The sequence below is a fragment of the Zootermopsis nevadensis genome, unplaced genomic scaffold (assembly GCF_977971745.1).
Source record: "Zootermopsis nevadensis isolate Lab colony 2312 unplaced genomic scaffold, Znev_1.0 Znev_ptg000007l, whole genome shotgun sequence".
NCBI classification, from domain to species: Eukaryota; Metazoa; Arthropoda; class Insecta; order Blattodea; family Termopsidae; genus Zootermopsis; species Zootermopsis nevadensis.
The window spans coordinates 19,916,807-19,934,464 of NW_028259139.1; the positions used below are offsets into that span (position 1 = coordinate 19,916,807).

Below are 17,658 nucleotides of genomic sequence, written 5' to 3' on the forward strand. Positions count from 1 at the left end.
CTTACAGATCGGGAGATATTTGCCTTTTAAAAATTGACATTCGAATAATCTCTAATAATTTAAATGTCCCTATCCTCCAAACCCTTCGACATATATTGACGTGACTATGACGTCAAGTTGACATATACGTTACCTCAAAGTGACATAAGTGTTGTCTCTCAGATTCCTACAGATCGGGAGATATTTGCCTTTTAAAAATTGACTTTCGAATAATCTCGAAAAATTAAGATGTATCTATCTTCCAAACTCTTGAACATACATTGACGTGACAATGACAGGAATTTGACATATACGTTCCCTCAAAGTGACATAAGTTTTGTCTCTCAGATTCCTACAGATCGGGAGATATTTGCCTTTTAATAATTGACTTTCGAATAATCTCGAAAAATTAAAATGTCTCTATCCTCCAAACCCTTGGACATACATTGTCGAGACTCTGACATGAAGTTGACATATACGTTCCCTCAAAGTGACATAAGGATTGTCTCTCAGATTAATGCAGATCGGGAGATATTTGCCTTTTAAAAATTGACTTTCGAATAATCTTGAAAAATTAAAACGTCTCTATCCTCCAAACCCTTGGACATGCGTTGACGTGACTATGACATGAAGTTGACATATGCGTTCCCTCAAAAAACATAAGTTTTGTCTCTCAGATTCCTACAGATCGGGAGATATTTGCCTTTTAAAAATTGACTTTCGAATAATCTCGAAAAATTAAAATGTCTCTATCCTCCAACCCCTTGGACATACATTGACGTGACTCTGACAGAAAGTTGACATATACGTTCCCTCAAAGTGACATAAGTTTTGTCTCTCAGATTCCTACAGATCGGGAGATATTTGCCTTTTAAAAATTGACTTTCGAATAATCTCTAATAATTTAAATGTCCCTATCCTCCAAACCCTTGGACATACATTGACGTGACTCTGACAGGAAGCTGACATATACGTTCCCTCAAAGTGACATAAGTGTTGTCTCTCAGATTCCTACAGATCGGGAGATATTTGCCTTTTAAAAATTGACTTTCGAATAATCTCGAAAAATTAAGATGTATCTATCTTCCAAACTCTTGAACATACATTGACGTGACAATGACAGGAATTTGACATATACGTTCCCTCAAAGTGACATAAGTTTTGTCTCTCAGATTCCTACAGATCGGGAGATATTTGCCTTTTAATAATTGACTTTCGAATAATCTCTAAAAATTAAAATGTCTCTATCCTCCAAACCCTTGGACATACATTGTCGAGACTCTGAGATGAAGTTGACATATACGTTCCCTCAAAGTGACATAAGGATTGTCTCTCAGATTAATGCAGATCGGGAGATATTTGCCTTTAACAAATTGACTTTCGAATAATCTCGAAAAATTGAAATGTCTCTATCCTCCAAACCCTTTTACATACATTGACGTGACTCTGACAGGAAGTTGACATATATGTTCCCTCAAAGTGACATAAGTTTTGTCTCTCAGATTCCTACAGATCGGGAGATATTTGTCTTTAAAAATTGACTTTCGAATAATCTCGAAAAATTGAAATGTCTCTATCCTCCAAACCCTTGGACATACATTGACGTGACTCTGACATGAAGTTGACATATGCGTTCCCTCAAAGTGACATAAGCTTTGTCTCTCAGATTCCTACAGATCGGGAAATATTTGTCTTTCACAAATTGACTTTCGAATAATCTCGAAAAATTCAAATGTCTCTATCCTCCAAACCCTTGGACATACATTGACCTGACTCTGACAGGACGTTGACATGTACGTTCCCTCAAAGTGACATAAGTTTTGTCTCTCAGATTCCTACAGATCGGGAGATATTTGCCTTTTAAAAATTGACATTCGAATAATCTCTAATAATTTAAATGTCCCTATCCTCCAAACCCTTCGACATATATTGACGTGACTATGACGTCAAGTTGACATATACGTTACCTCAAAGTGACATAAGTGTTGTCTCTCAGATTCCTACAGATCGGGTGATATTTGCCTTTTAAAAATTGACTTTCGAATAATCTCGAAAAATTAAAATGTCTCTATCCTCCAAACCCTTGGACATACATTGACGAGACTCTGACAGGACGTTGACATATACGTTCCCTCAAAGTGACATAAGTTTTGTCTCTCAGATTCCTACAGATCGCGAGATATTTGCCTTTTAAAAATTGACTTTCGAATAATCTCGAAAAATTGAAATGTCTCTATCCTCCAACCCCATGGACATACATTGACGTGACTCTGACATGAAGTTGACATATGCGTTTCCTCAAAGCGACATAAGGTTTGTCTCACAGATTCCTACAGATCGGGAGATGTTTGCCTTTCACAAATTGACTTTCGAATAATCTCGAAAAATTTAAATGTCTCTATCCTCCAAACCCTTTTACATACATTGACGAGACTCTGACAGGAAGCTGACATATACATTGCCTCAAAGTGACATAAGTTTTGTCCCTCAGATTCCTACAGATCGGGATATATTTGCCTTTTAAAAATTGACTTTCGAATAATCTCGAAAAATTAAAATGTCTCTATCCTCCAACCCCTTGGACATACATTGACGTGACTCTGACATGAAGTTGACATATACGTTCCCTCAAAGTGGCATAAGGTTTGTCTCACAGATTCCTACAGATCGGGAGATATTTGCCTTTTAAAAATTGACTATCGAATAATCTCGAAAAATTAAAACGTCTCTATCCTCCAAACCCTTGGACATACATTGACGTAACTCTGACATGCAGTTGACATATGCTTTCCCTCAAAGTTACATAAGTTTTGTCTCTCAGATTCCTACAGATCGGGAGATATTTGCCTTTCACAAATTGACTTTCGAATAATCTCGAAAAATTTAAATGTCTCTATTATCCAAACCCTTGGACATACATAGACGTGACTCTGACAGGAAGCTGACATGTACGTTCCCTCAAAGTTACATAAGTTTTGTCTCTCAGATTCCTACAGATCGGGAGATATTTACCTTTTAAAAATTTACTTTCGAATAATCTCTAAAAATTTAAATGTCCCTATCCTCCAAACCCTTCGACATACATTGACGTGACTATGACATGAAGTTGACATATGCGTTCCCTCAAGTTACATAAGTTTTGTCTCTCAGATGCCTACAGATCGGGAGATATTTGCCTTTTCAAAAATTGACTTTCGAATAATCTCGAAAAATTCAAATGTCTCTATCCTCCAAACCCTTGGACATACCTTGACGTGACTCTGACATGAAGTTGACATATACGTTCCCTCAAAGTGGCATAAGGTTTGTCTCACAGATTCCTACAGATCGGGAGATATTTGCCTTTTAAAAATTGACTTTCGAATAATCTCTAAAAATTTAAATGTCTCTATCCTCCAAACCCTTGGACATACATTGACGTGACTATGACAGGAAGTTGACATATACGTTCCCTCAAAAAACATAAGTTTTGTCTCTCAGATTCCTACAGATCGGGAGATATTTGCCTTTTAAAAATTGACTTTCGAATAATCTCTAAAAATTTAAATGTCTCTATCCTCCAAACCCTTGGACATACATTGACGAGACTCTGACAGGAAGCTGACATATACGTTCCCTCAAGGTGACATAAGTTTTGTCTCTCAGATTCCTACAGATCGGGATATATTTGCCTTTTAAAAATTGACTTTCGAATAATCTCGAAAAATTAAAATGTCTCTATCCTCCAACCCCTTGGACATACATTGACGTGACTCTGACATGAAGTTGACATATACGTTCCCTCAAAGTGGCATAAGGTTTGTCTCACAGATTCCTACAGATCGGGAGATATTTGCCTTTTAAAATTGACTTTCGAATAATCTCGAAAAATTAAAACGTCTCTATCCTTCAAACCCTTGGACATACATTGACGTAACTCTGACATGTAGTTGACATATGCGTTCCCTCAAAGTTACATAAGTTTTGTCTCTCAGATTCCTACAGATCGGGAGATATTTGCCTTTCACAAATTGACTTTCGAATAATCTCGAAAAATTTAAATGTCTCTATCCTCCAAACCCTTGGACATACATTGACGTGACTCTGACAGGAAGCTGACATGTACGTTCCCTCAAAGTAACATAAGTTTTGTCTCTCAGATTCCTACAGATCGGGAGATATTTGCCTTTAACAAATTGACTTTCGAATAATCTCGAAAAATTAAAATGTCTCTATCCTCCAAACCCTTGGACATACATTGACGAGATTCTGACATGAAGTTGACATATACGGTCCATCAAAGTGACATAAGTTTTGTCTCTTAGAATCCTATTGATCGGGAGATATTTGCCTTTTCAAAAATTCACTTTCGAATAATTTCTAAAAATTTAAATGTCTCTATCCTCCAAACCGTTCTACATACATTGACGTGACTCTGACAGGACGTTGACATATACGTTCCCTCAAAGTGACATAAGTTTTGTCTCTCAGATTGCTACAGATCGGGAGATATTTGCCTTTTAAAAATTGACTTTCGAATAATCTCGAAAAATTAAAATGTCTCTATCCTCCAAACCCTTGGACATACATTGACGAGACTCTGACATGAAGTTGACATATGCGTTCCCTCAAAGTGACATAAGTCTTGTCTCTCAGATTCCTACAGATCGGAAGATATTTGCCTTTTAATAATTGACTTTCGAATAATCTCGAAAAATTAAAATGTCTCTATCCTCCAAACCCTTGGACATATATTGTCGAGACTCTGACATGAAGTTGACATATACGTTCCCTCAAAGTGACATAAGGATTGTCTCTCAGATTAATGCAGATCGGGAGATATTTGCCTTTTAAAAATTGACTTTCGAATAATCTTGAAAAATTAAAACGTCTCTATCCTCCAAACCCTTGGACATGCATTGACGTAACTCTGACATGTAGTTAACATATGCGTTCCCTCAAAGTTACATAAGTTTTGTCTCTCAGGTTCCTACAGATCGGGAGATATTTGCCTTTAACAAATTGACTTTCGAATAATCTCGATAAATTGAAATGTCTCTATCCTCCAAACCCTTTTACATACATTGACGTGACTCTGACAGGAAGTTGACATATATGTTCCCTCAAAGTGACATAAGTTTTGTCTCTCAGATTCCTACAGATCGGGAGATATTTGTCTTTAAAAATTGACTTTCGAATAATCTCGAAAAATTGAAATGTCTCTATCCTCCAAACCCTTGGACATACATTGACGTGACTCTGACATGAAGTTGACATATGCGTTCCCTCAAAGTGACATAAGGTTTGTCTCTCAGATTCTTACAGATCGGGAGATATTTGCCTTTTAAAAATTGACTTTCGAATAATCTCTAATAATTTAAATGTCCCTATCCTCCAAACCCTTCGACATATATTGACGTGACTATGACGTCAAGTTGACATATACGTTACCTCAAAGTGACATAAGTGTTGTCTCTCAGATTCCTACAGATCGGGAGATATTTGCCTTTTAAAAATTGACTTTCGAATAATCTCGAAAAATTAAAATGTCTCTATCCTCCAAACCCTTGGACATACATTGACGAGACTCTGACAGGACGTTGACATATACGTTCCCTCAAAGTGACATAAGTTTTGTCTCTCAGATTCCTATAGATCGCGAGATATTTGCCTTTTAAAAATTGACTTTCGAATAATTTCGAAAAATTGAAATGTCTCTATCCTCCAACCCCATGGACATACATTGACGTGACTCTGACATGAAGTTGACATATACGTTTCCTCAAAGCGACATAAGGTTTGTCTCACAGATTCCTACAGATCGGGAGATGTTTGCCTTTCACAAATTGACTTTCGAATAATCTCGAAAAATTTAAATGTCTCTATCCTCCAAACCCTTGGACATACATTGACGAGACTCTGACAGGAAGCTGACATATACGTTGCCTCAAAGTGACATATGTTTTGTCCCTCAGATTCCTACAGATCGGGATATATTTGCTTTTAAAAATTGACTTTCGAATAATCTCGAAAAATTAAAATGTCTCTATCCTCCAACCCCTTGGACATACATTGACGTGACTCTGACATGAAGTTGACATATACGTTCCCTCAAAGTGGCATAAGGTTTGTCTCACAGATTACTACAGATCGGGAGATATTTGCCTTTTAAAAATTGACTTTCGAATAATCTCGAAAAATTAAAACGTCTCTATCCTCCAAACCCTTGGACATACATTGACGTATCTCTGACATGCAGTTGACATATGCGTTCCCTCAAAGTTACATAAGTTTTGTCTCTCAGATTCCTACAGATCGGGAGATATTTGCCTTTCACAAATTGACTTTCGAATAATCTCGAAAAATTTAAATGTCTCTATCCTCCAAACCCTTGGACATACACTGACGTGACTCTGACAGGAAGCTGACATGTACGTTCCCTCAAAGTAACATAAGTTTTGTCTCTCAGATTCCTACAGATCGGGAGATATTTGCCTTTTAAAAATTTACTTTCGAATAATCTCTAAAAATTTAAATGTCCCTATCCTCCAAACCCTTCGACATACATTGACGTGACTATGACATGAAGTTGACATATGCGTTCCCTCAAGTTACATAAGTTTTGTCTCTCAGATGCCTACAGATCGGGAGATATTTGCCTTTTCAAAAATTGACTTTCGAATAATCTCGAAAAATTCAAATGTCTCTATCCTCCAAACCGTTCTACATACATTGACGTGACTCTGACAGGACGTTGACATATACGTTCCCTCAAAGTGACATAAGTTTTGTCTCTCAGATTCCTACAGATCGGGAGATATTTGCCTTTTAAAAATTGACTTTCGAATAATCTCGAAAAATTAAAATGTCTCTATCCTCCAAACCCTTGGACATACATTGACGAGACTCTGACATGAAGTTGACATATGCGTTCAATCAAAGTGACATAAGTCTTGTCTCTCAGATTCCTACAGATCGGGAGATATTTGCCTTTTAATAATTGACTTTCGAATAATCTCGAAAAATTAAAATGTCTCTATCCTCCAAACCCTTGGACATATATTGTCGAGACTCTGACATGAAGTTGACATATACGTTCCCTCAAAGTGACATAAGGATTGTCTCTCAGATTAATGCAGATCGGGAGATATTTGCCTTTTAAAAATTGACTTTCGAATAATCTTGAAAAATTAAAACGTCTCTATCCTCCAAACCCTTGGACATGCATTGACGTAACTCTGACATGTAGTTAACATATGCGTTCCCTCAAAGTTACGTAAGTTTTGTCTCTCAGGTTCCTACAGATCGGGAGATATTTGCCTTTAACAAATTGACTTTCGAATAATCTCGATAAATTGAAATGTCTCTATCCTCCAAACCCTTTTACATACATTGACGTGACTCTGACAGGAAGTTGACATATATGTTCCCTCAAAGTGACATAAGTTTTGTCTCTCAGATTCCTACAGATCGGGAGATATTTGTCTTTAAAAATTGACTTTCGAATAATCTCGAAAAATTGAAATGTCTCTATCCTCCAAACCCTTGGACATACATTGACGTGACTCTGACATGAAGTTGACATATGCGTTCCCTCAAAGTGACATAAGGTTTGTCTCTCAGATTCCTACAGATCGGGAGATATTTGCCTTTTAAAAATTGACATTCGAATAATCTCTAATAATTTAAATGTCCCTATCCTCCAAACCCTTCGACATATATTGACATGACTATGACGTCAAGTTGACATATACGTTACCTCAAAGTGACATAAGTGTTGTCTCTCAGATTCCTACAGATCGGGAGATATTTGCCTTTTAAAAATTGACTTTCGAATAATCTCGAAAAATTAAAATGTCTCTATCCTCCAAACCCTTGGACATACATTGACGAGACTCTGACAGGACGTTGACATATACGTTCCCTCAAAGTGACATAAGTTTTGTTTCTCAGATTCCTACAGATCGCGAGATATTTGCCTTTTAAAAATTGACTTTCGAATAATCTCGAAAAATTGAAATGTCTCTATCCTCCAACCCCATGGACATACATTGACGTGACTCTGACATGAAGTTGACATATACGTTTCCTCAAAGCGACATAAGGTTTGTCTCACAGATTCCTACAGATCGGGAGATGTTTGCCTTTCACAAATTGACTTTCGAATAATCTCGAAAAATTTAAATGTCTCTATCCTCCAAACCCTTGGACATACATTGACGAGACTCTGACAGGAAGCTGACATATACGTTGCCTCAAAGTGACATAAGTTTTGTCCCTCAGATTCCTACAGATCGGGATATATTTGCCTTTTAAAAATTGACTTTCGAATAATCTCGAAAAATTAAAATGTCTCTATCCTCCAACCCCTTGGACATACATTGACGTGACTCTGACATGAAGTTGACATATACGTTCCCTCAAAGTGGCATAAGGTTTGTCTCACAGATTACTACAGATCGGGAGATATTTGCCTTTCACAAATTGACTTTCGAATAATCTCGAAAAATTTAAATGTCTCTATCCTCCAAACCCTTGGACATACACTGACGTGACTCTGACAGGAAGCTGACATGTACGTTCCCTCAAAGTAACATAAGTTTTGTCTCTCAGATTCCTCCAGATCGGGAGATATTTGCCTTTTAAAAATTTACCTTCGAATAATCTCTAAAAATTTAAATGTCCCTATCCTCCAAACCCTTCGACATACATTGACGTGACTATGACATGAAGTTGACATATGCGTTCCCTCAAGTTACATAAGTTTTGTCTCTCAGATGCCTACAGATCGGGAGATATTTGCCTTTTCAAAAATTGACTTTCGAATAATCTCGAAAAATTCAAATATCTCTATCCTCCAAACCGTTCTACATACATTGACGTGACTCTGACAGGACGTTGACATATACGTTCCCTCAAAGTGACATAAGTTTTGTCTCTCAGATTCCTACAGATCGGGAGATATTTGCCTTTTAAAAATTGACTTTCGAATAATCTCGAAAAATTAAAATGTCTCTATCCTCCAAACCCTTGGACATACATTGACGAGACTCTGACATGAAGTTGACATATGCGTTCAATCAAAGTGACATAAGTCTTGTCTCTCAGATTCCTACAGATCGGGAGATATTTGCCTTTTAATAATTGACTTTCGAATAATCTCGAAAAATTAAAATGTCTCTATCCTCCAAACCCTTGGACATATATTGTCGAGACTCTGACATGAAGTTGACATATACGTTCCCTCAAAGTGACATAAGGATTGTCTCTCAGATTAATGCAGATCGGGAGATATTTGCCTTTTAAAAATTGACTTTCGAATAATCTTGAAAAATTAAAACGTCTCTATCCTCCAAACCCTTGGACATACATTGACGAGACTCTGACAGGAAGCTGATATATATGTTGCCTCAAAGTGACATAAGTTTTGTCTCTCAGATTCCTACAGATCGGGATATATTTGCTTTTAAAAATTGACTTTCGAATAATCTCGAAAAATTAAAATGTCTCTATCCTCCAACCCCTTGGACATACATTGACGTGACTCTGACATGAAGTTGACATATACGTTCCCTCAAAGTGACATAAGTTTTGTCTCTCAGATTCCTACAGATCGGGAGATATTTGTCTTTAAAAATTGACTTTCGAATAATCTCGAAAAATTGAAATGTCTCTATCCTCCAAACCCTTGGACATACATTGACGTGACTCTGACATGAAGTTGACATATGCGTTCCCTCAAAGTGACATAAGGTTTGTCTCTCAGATTCCTACAGATCGGGAGATATTTGCCTTTTAAAAATTGACATTCGAATAATCTCTAATAATTTAAATGTCCCTATCCTCCAAACCCTTCGACATATATTGACATGACTATGACGTCAAGTTGACATATACGTTACCTCAAAGTGACATAAGTGTTGTCTCTCAGATTCCTACAGATCGGGAGATATTTGCCTTTTAAAAATTGACTTTCGAATAATCTCGAAAAATTAAAATGTCTCTATCCTCCAAACCCTTGGACATACATTGACGAGACTCTGACAGGACGTTGACATATACGTTCCCTCAAAGTGACATAAGTTTTGTCTCTCAGATTCCTACAGATCGCGAGATATTTGCCTTTTAAAAATTGACTTTCGAATAATCTCGAAAAATTGAAATGTCTCTATCCTCCAACCCCATGGACATACATTGACGTGACTCTGACATGAAGTTGACATATACGTTTCCTCAAAGCGACATAAGGTTTGTCTCACAGATTCCTACAGATCGGGAGATGTTTGCCTTTCACAAATTGACTTTCGAATAATCTCGAAAAATTTAAATGTCTCTATCCTCCAAACCCTTGGACATACATTGACGAGACTCTGACAGGAAGCTGACATATACGTTGCCTCAAAGTGACATAAGTTTTGTCCCTCAGATTCCTACAGATCGGGATATATTTGCCTTTTAAAAATTGACTTTCGAATAATCTCGAAAAATTAAAATGTCTCTATCCTCCAACCCCTTGGACATACATTGACGTGACTCTGACATGAAGTTGACATATACGTTCCCTCAAAGTGGCATAAGGTTTGTCTCACAGATTACTACAGATCGGGAGATATTTGCCTTTTAAAAATTGACTTTCGAATAATCTCGAAAAATTAAAACGTCTCTATCCTCCAAACCCTTGGACATACATTGACGTAACTCTGACATGCAGTTGACATATGCGTTCCCTCAAAGTTACATTAGTTTTGTCTCTCAGATTCCTACAGATCGGGAGATATTTGCCTTTCACAAATTGACTTTCGAATAATCTCGAAAAATTTAAATGTCTCTATCCTCCAAACCCTTGGACATACACTGACGTGACTCTGACAGGAAGCTGACATGTACGTTCCCTCAAAGTAACATAAGTTTTGTCTCTCAGATTCCTACAGATCGGGAGATATTTGCCTTTTAAAAATTTACTTTCGAATAATCTCTAAAAATTTAAATGTCCCTATCCTCCAAACCCTTCGACATACATTGACGTGACTATGACATGAAGTTGACATATGCGTTCCCTCAAGTTACATAAGTTTTGTCTCTCAGATGCCTACAGATCGGGAGATATTTGCCTTTTCAAAAATTGACTTTCGAATAATCTCGAAAAATTCAAATGTCTCTATCCTCCAAACCCTTGGACATACATTGACGTGACTATGACAGGAAGTTGACATATACGTTCCCTCAAAAAACATAAGTTTTGTCTCTCAGATTCCTACAGATCGGGAGATATTTGCCTTTTAAAAATTGACTTTCGAATAATCTCTAAAAATTTAAATGTCTCTATCCTCCAAACCCTTGGACATACATTGACGTGACTATGACAGGAAGTTGACATATACGTTCCCTCAAAAAACATAAGTTTTGTCTCTCAGATTCCTACAGATCGGGAGATATTTGCCTTTTAAAAATTGACTTTCGAATAATCTCGAAAAATTGAAATGTCTCTATCCTAAAAACCCTTGACATACTTTGACGTGACTCTGACATGAATTTGACATATGCGTTCCCTCAAAGTGACATAAGGTTTGCCTCTCAAATTCCTACAGATCGGGAGATATTTGCCTTCCACAAATTGACTTTCGAATAACCTCGAAAAATTAAAATGTCTCTATCCTCCAAACCCTTGGACATACATTGACAAGACTCTCACAGGAAGTTGACATATACGTTCCCTCAAAGTGACATAAGGTTTGTTTCTCAGATGATTACAGATCGTTAGATATTTGTTTTTTAAAAATTGACTTTCGAATAATCTCGAAAAATTTAAATGTCTCTATCCTCCAAACCCTTGGACATACATTGACGTGACTCTGACATGAAGTTGACATATGCGTTCCCTCAAAGTGACAAAAGGTTAGTCTCTCAGATTCCTACAGATCGGGAGATATTTTCCTTTTAAAAATTGACTTTCGAATAATCTCTAAAAATTTAAATGTCTCTATCCTCCAAACCCTTGGGCAAACATTGACGTGTCTATGACAAGAAGTTGACATATACGTTCCCTCAAAGTGGCATAAGTTTTGTCTCTCAGATTCCTACAGATCGGGAGATATTTGCCTTTTAAAAATTGACTTTCGAATAATCTCTAAAAATTTAAATGACCCTATCCTCCAAACCCTTGGACATACATTGACGTGACTATGACATGAAGTTGACATATACGTTCCCTCAAAGTGACATAAGTTTTGTGTATCAGATACCTACAGATCGGGAGATATTTGCCTTTTAAAAATTGACTTTCGAATAATCTCGAAAAATTGAAATGTCTGTATCCTCCAAACCCTTGGACATACATTAACGTGACTCTGACATGTAGTTGACATATGCGTTTCCTCAAAGTGACATAAGGTTTGTCTCTCAGATTCCTACAGATCGGGAGATATTTGACTTTCACAAATTGAGTTTCGAATAATCTCGAAAAATTTAAATGTCTCTATCCTCCAAACCCTTGGACATACATTGACGTGACTCTGACAGGAAGTTGACATATAGGTTCCCTCAAAGTGACATAAGGTTTGTCTCTCAGATGCCTACAGATCGGGAGATATTTGCCTTTTAAAAATTGACTTTCGAATAATCTCTAAAAATTTAAATGTCTCTATCCTCCAAACCCTTGGACATACATTGACGTGACTATGACATGAAGTTGACATATGCATTCCCTCAAAGTGACATAAATTTTGTCTCTCAGATTCCTACAGATCGGGAGATATTTGCCTTTTAATAATTGACTTTCGAATAATCTCTAAAAATTTAAATGTCTCTATCCTCCAACCCGTTGGACATACATTGACGTGTCTATGACATGAAGTTGACATATACGTTCCCTCAAAGTGACATAAATTTTGTCTCTCAGATTAATACAGATCGGGAGATATTTGCCTTTTCAAAAATTGACTTTCGAATGATCTCGAAAAATTAAAATGTCTCTATCCTCCAAACCCTTGGACATACATTGACGAGACTCTGACATGAAGTTGACATATGCGTTCCCTCAAAGTGACATAAGGTTTGTCTCTCAGATGCCTACAGATCGGGAGATATTTGCCTTTTAAAAATTGACTTTCGAATAATCTCGAAAAATTTAAATGTCTCTATCGTCCAAAACCTTGGACATATATTGACGAGACTCTGACATGAAGTTCACATATGCGTTCCCTCAAAGTGATATAAGGTTTGTCTCTCAGATGCCTACAATTCGGGAGATATTTGCCTTTTAATAATTGACTTTCAAATAATCTCGAAAAATTAAAATGTCTCTATCGTCCAAACCCTTGGACATACATTGACGAGATTCTGACATGAAGTTAACATATACGTTCCCTCAAAGTGACATACGTTTTGTCTCTCAGATTCCTACAGATCGGGAGATATTGACTTTCGAATAATTTCTAAAAATTTAACCCATTGACAGGGGCTTGCTCTGTTGTGGTAATTGTGTTGCAAGTGTGATAGCAACTTAGATATGAATTATGTGAACGTGTAAGGTGTGGATGTCTAGTTATGTGTGTGGGGTGTTCTACGGAGTGTAGTAAAATAGTAGAAATGTCGGCCGCAATCACATTGCGTTGATAAGAGTCTGCTTCCTGGAAAGAATATGTTATTTCCTTTTATCTGCTTCATCCCATTTCACATTCTCAGTTCAAGCTAATGCCACAGGAAGATCTTCAAAACGTCAGTCATTGTGAATCTGTTCTGAAGCAGATGGGGGGGCTCTGCAGTTTCACTCGTTTAGGAAGTGCGGTGATGAAGATCTCTGGCATAGCTATACTGGACAGTCTTGATAATAGTGGGTGTCCGTTCTCTGACCCAGGAGGGCTTTAAAAGTGTGCTGACCACCACGCATTACTTAGTTTGTATTTTCTTCATGTAAATCTGTAAAGAGATGTCAAAGCGGGAGGTAACGGGAATACTTAGTGATCATCACCGAGAGGGAGTTTCCAAACAGTCGTTAACGGGAGATGCGCAATAGCAGTTGTCCTATGATCGAAAAGTGTGACTTGCCAGTGATGAGATTGCTTTTTGTAAGTCAGGTAAGTGCAATGAGTTTTATGGATTGTGTGTGTTTTTCTGCAAGTGGTTTTCAGCGAATATTGCCGGCATTAATTTTGTTGGTAGTGTATTAAGTGTTGATTGCTGCATGTGCCAAAATGAAGTCTGACGAAGGGAAGTTGGTGTTGTTGAAGTACGGTCACCAGTGGGCTGGGTCGTTGGGTGTGTTATAGATGCTCGTGAAGTACAACCTGGTGGCAGAGGGGCTGTGTAGTGGCGACATATGCAATAATCGTTTATAGTGCTTCGTTCATTGAGCTGTAGTTTACGAAATCCCACCTGTTTTCAAAAATGATGGAAGATATTTAGGTTATGGAAATGTTTATTAGTTGGTGTCTTATAGGTGATGATGGTCGTACTTTTCAAATGACTCAGCTCGCGAGACGTTTTCGCCCTTCTGCAAAATTACTTGTGAGAAATTATCGCGCAGGGAGAATGTCGGTGCTGAATTTGCGTGATGTCTTGAGTGCCAACATGAAATGTGACGAGGATAAGTTCGTGTTGGAAAGGACGTGGACGATTTCACTGGGTGATTTATAGGTAGACGTGCAGGTATTCAAGAGTTGTGTCTGGTATCAATCTGAGCAGTAACATAACGGCGACCGACAGGTTATGTGACAAATGTGCCCTAGGGTGTAGGCGATGTAGATGCAAATTGTGGGCTACTTGTTTCGTAGTGCTTCGTGCTAAGTTGATTGAGCTGTAGTTTATTGGGTGTGGTTGGATTCATAAATTATTTTATGATTTTTGAGGTTATGGAAGTGATTGGTAGTTGGTTTCTTATAGGCGAAGTTGGTAGCTCGTTTGGCCTTAATTTTTTTCTTTACTTCCTGTCGTGTTTAAAGGAGAAGATGTGTCACTAATGGTATTCACGGAATAAAGTTTGAGGTCTTCATAATTTTACAGTCTTTGGAGTGGTATTTCAGTCAGCATTTGGTTCGGCAGTGCCGTGTAGTGTTCGCGGACGGGCATGTACCTCAGGTGTATTGTCGGTAGATGACAGGACAGTTCGTCAGGGTGCGCACATATTGATCATTGAATATCCCTAATGCTCCGCCGGTGGCGGGATGTGTTCGCTGTTTTTCAGACGTTGCCGTCCCTGCGTGCGAGAAAATGGCGCAGCTCCTCTGCTGTTATTGTTTACTTCGGACGGCGTGATGGTAGGATGCATGCCCAGTCGAGTGCAGCTTTACTCTCTTATATTTCCAATCCTTGCAAGTTTATTTGAACTGATGTTTGTCATCTTTCTCCTGTGTGAAGTACGTAATGTGGGAAATATTTTGGTTGCACGAAAGGCCGGATTAGTTGCCAGTAGGTTATTAATGTGGTGTAGAGTGCCTTCGTAGTAAGAATTAATACTGGTCTCTCAATGCGGATGTTTATTTCTGTACATGGTTTTGTTTCAGGTAGGCGTGAATGCAAGCATATGGGATACTTCAGCCGTTATGCAGTTTCGAGTCCATCATTACTACGGAGGTAGCAAGACTTTGCTCCGGTAGCTGACTTGACCACTGTGCATGATGGACACATTTCATCAGTCGATGCGGTTGGGATGACCCACAGACTCGTGGTGGCAGCCTCTGTTTTTGTGGCTTGCATGTGGAAATTCAGTTGCTGTTGATTTAAATTTGTGCAAGAGCTTATCGCAGTGAAGAAGGTAGAAGTAAGCAGCTAGGGTTACAGGTTGTAATGTTGGTTACGTGGCCACTGCACCACAGTTGCCCACTTTTGATTCCTAGTGACCAAGTATGGGGTGTTCGTAGCATGCCTCACAATGCCACAAGGAAGACCTCAGACCCTCGTGCGATTACCTTGCTTTCCGAGGAGGTGTACTGTTATAGATTTAGTGGGAGTGCCTAGTCTGTCTCAAAGAGGAGTTTGAGATCAGGGGATGTGCTGAGTAGCAACTTTCATGTGAACTGTAGCTGTAGTGTGTGTGGACAGGTATCAACGAAGACATGGCAGACCAATTTGTCTGAATATCAGCGTTTCAGAAGATCAGTTGTGTGCGTGATGGGGAAGCAGCTTTTTTGGAGTTGGAGATGTGAAGAACGAGACAGAACGAAGCACCTGGAGTGTTTGTGACTTGGATAAGGAATTGCATTATTCAGGTATGTTAGAGAGTAGAGTTTCTTTGCATTCCATAGATCCTTCTTAGGAGTAATCCAAGGGATGCAGAGCAAGTCATTTCATACAGTAAACATAAACTTCAGGACTTCATTCAATATACGTAAACCTCAGTACTTTTGACACAATGCAAGGACGTGTTTCACATGTGAATGTACATAGCCTTCAGATTCTGCAATACAGGTATTAAAAAAAATTACAAATTAATATACATAAACCTCAGAATTTTAAATAGAAATGCAAAACCACTTTAAATATAGATTATAGATATACATAAAACTGAAGAAATTTCAGCAGAGGTGAAATAAACTGCAGAATGGAAAGTGTGAGTGATGAGGTGACCTCTCAATGCACGCTTGAACACCTTTAAATCATTTAGAGTTTAAATTGTTGGTGGAAGATTATTAAATAACTTGGTACGCGTATAGTACGTTCCTTTTTGACGTTTATTAGGGTTAGCATAGACTATACAAAAATTATATGCTTGTAGTTAATTTTTATTTCAGTGTTGTTGAGATTTGTCAAACTTGTTTCCACTTGCAAAATAAAAGTCTAGGTGTCCATGAAACCCAAAGTTTCTGGAAATAAATATGACATGCGCCCTGATGTGGAGAAAAGGTGTTTAGAGTATTACAGTAAGTGCAGTACGTGAAAGTATTATAACAATGCCGCGTGGAAGTTACTGTAACTAAAACATTTGACTTCCCTTACTCGTTATAACTTGAAACTGTTGCTTGTGTTTTCCAGGTCGTGGAGACAGCATCTAGTGCTCTGAAGTCAAGCACGACGGATCCGTTCTACCGTCGTCAGTGCTGGGAAATAATTTGCTGTTTCTTGGTGGCATCCCTGAATTTTAATGATGATGAGAATAGAGCGCAGCAGCTGTTCTCCTGTCCAAGGTATATAAGAGCAGTTGGAGGCTGAAGAATATTGTCAAACTAACCTCATTCTTGATATTAAAAAAGTGTACAAAATAAAAGATGTTTTTCCAGCCTGATGGTACTAACATGACATAACAGATTGTTAATCACTGGCTTTTCTTCGCAGAATTGTAAGCGAGTCCCAAGGCAGTCTATGAGGCACTGGTATAGATTTTTCTCTGAGCACCCAGAACTCATTATTTACTGGTACAGTGAGCCCGTTAGAGGCTGTATCACAATTAGTTTGTGTTTAGTATCCTGCCAGTACCAGGAGGCTTCTACAAGTAATGTATTTCTTTGTCATATCATAAACCCAGATTTCCCATTTGCTCTGTGCCTCTTACATCAGTTGCTGATTTAGGAAGCAGCTACTGCATTGGCCACTGCTGTGACCATTGAACATTAGGATGTGAGTGTAATTATCTTTACTCATTGTGATTCGCTGTTGCAGTTTTGATGATCCACATGTGGAGATCTCCGCAGTCCATGGGATTCCGTTCAGATTGCAGGACAAGCAAGCCAGAGCCACTCACCAGATGGCAGTCACAGGCAAGTTCAT

General features: G+C 38.1%; 1 protein-coding gene across 1 annotated transcript in view; it reads left to right on the forward strand.

The window, feature by feature from the left end:
* Window positions 1-15,805, forward strand: part of LOC147874679 (transcription-associated protein 1-like) — a 207,114-nt gene extending 191,309 nt beyond the window's left edge. Inside the window, exon 15 of the mRNA XM_087344576.1 lies at window positions 15,459-15,805. The gene's annotated coding sequence lies outside the window, so the exon portion shown is untranslated. The remainder of the gene's footprint in view (window positions 1-15,458) is intronic.
* Window positions 15,806-17,658: the final 1,853 nt, after the last annotated feature.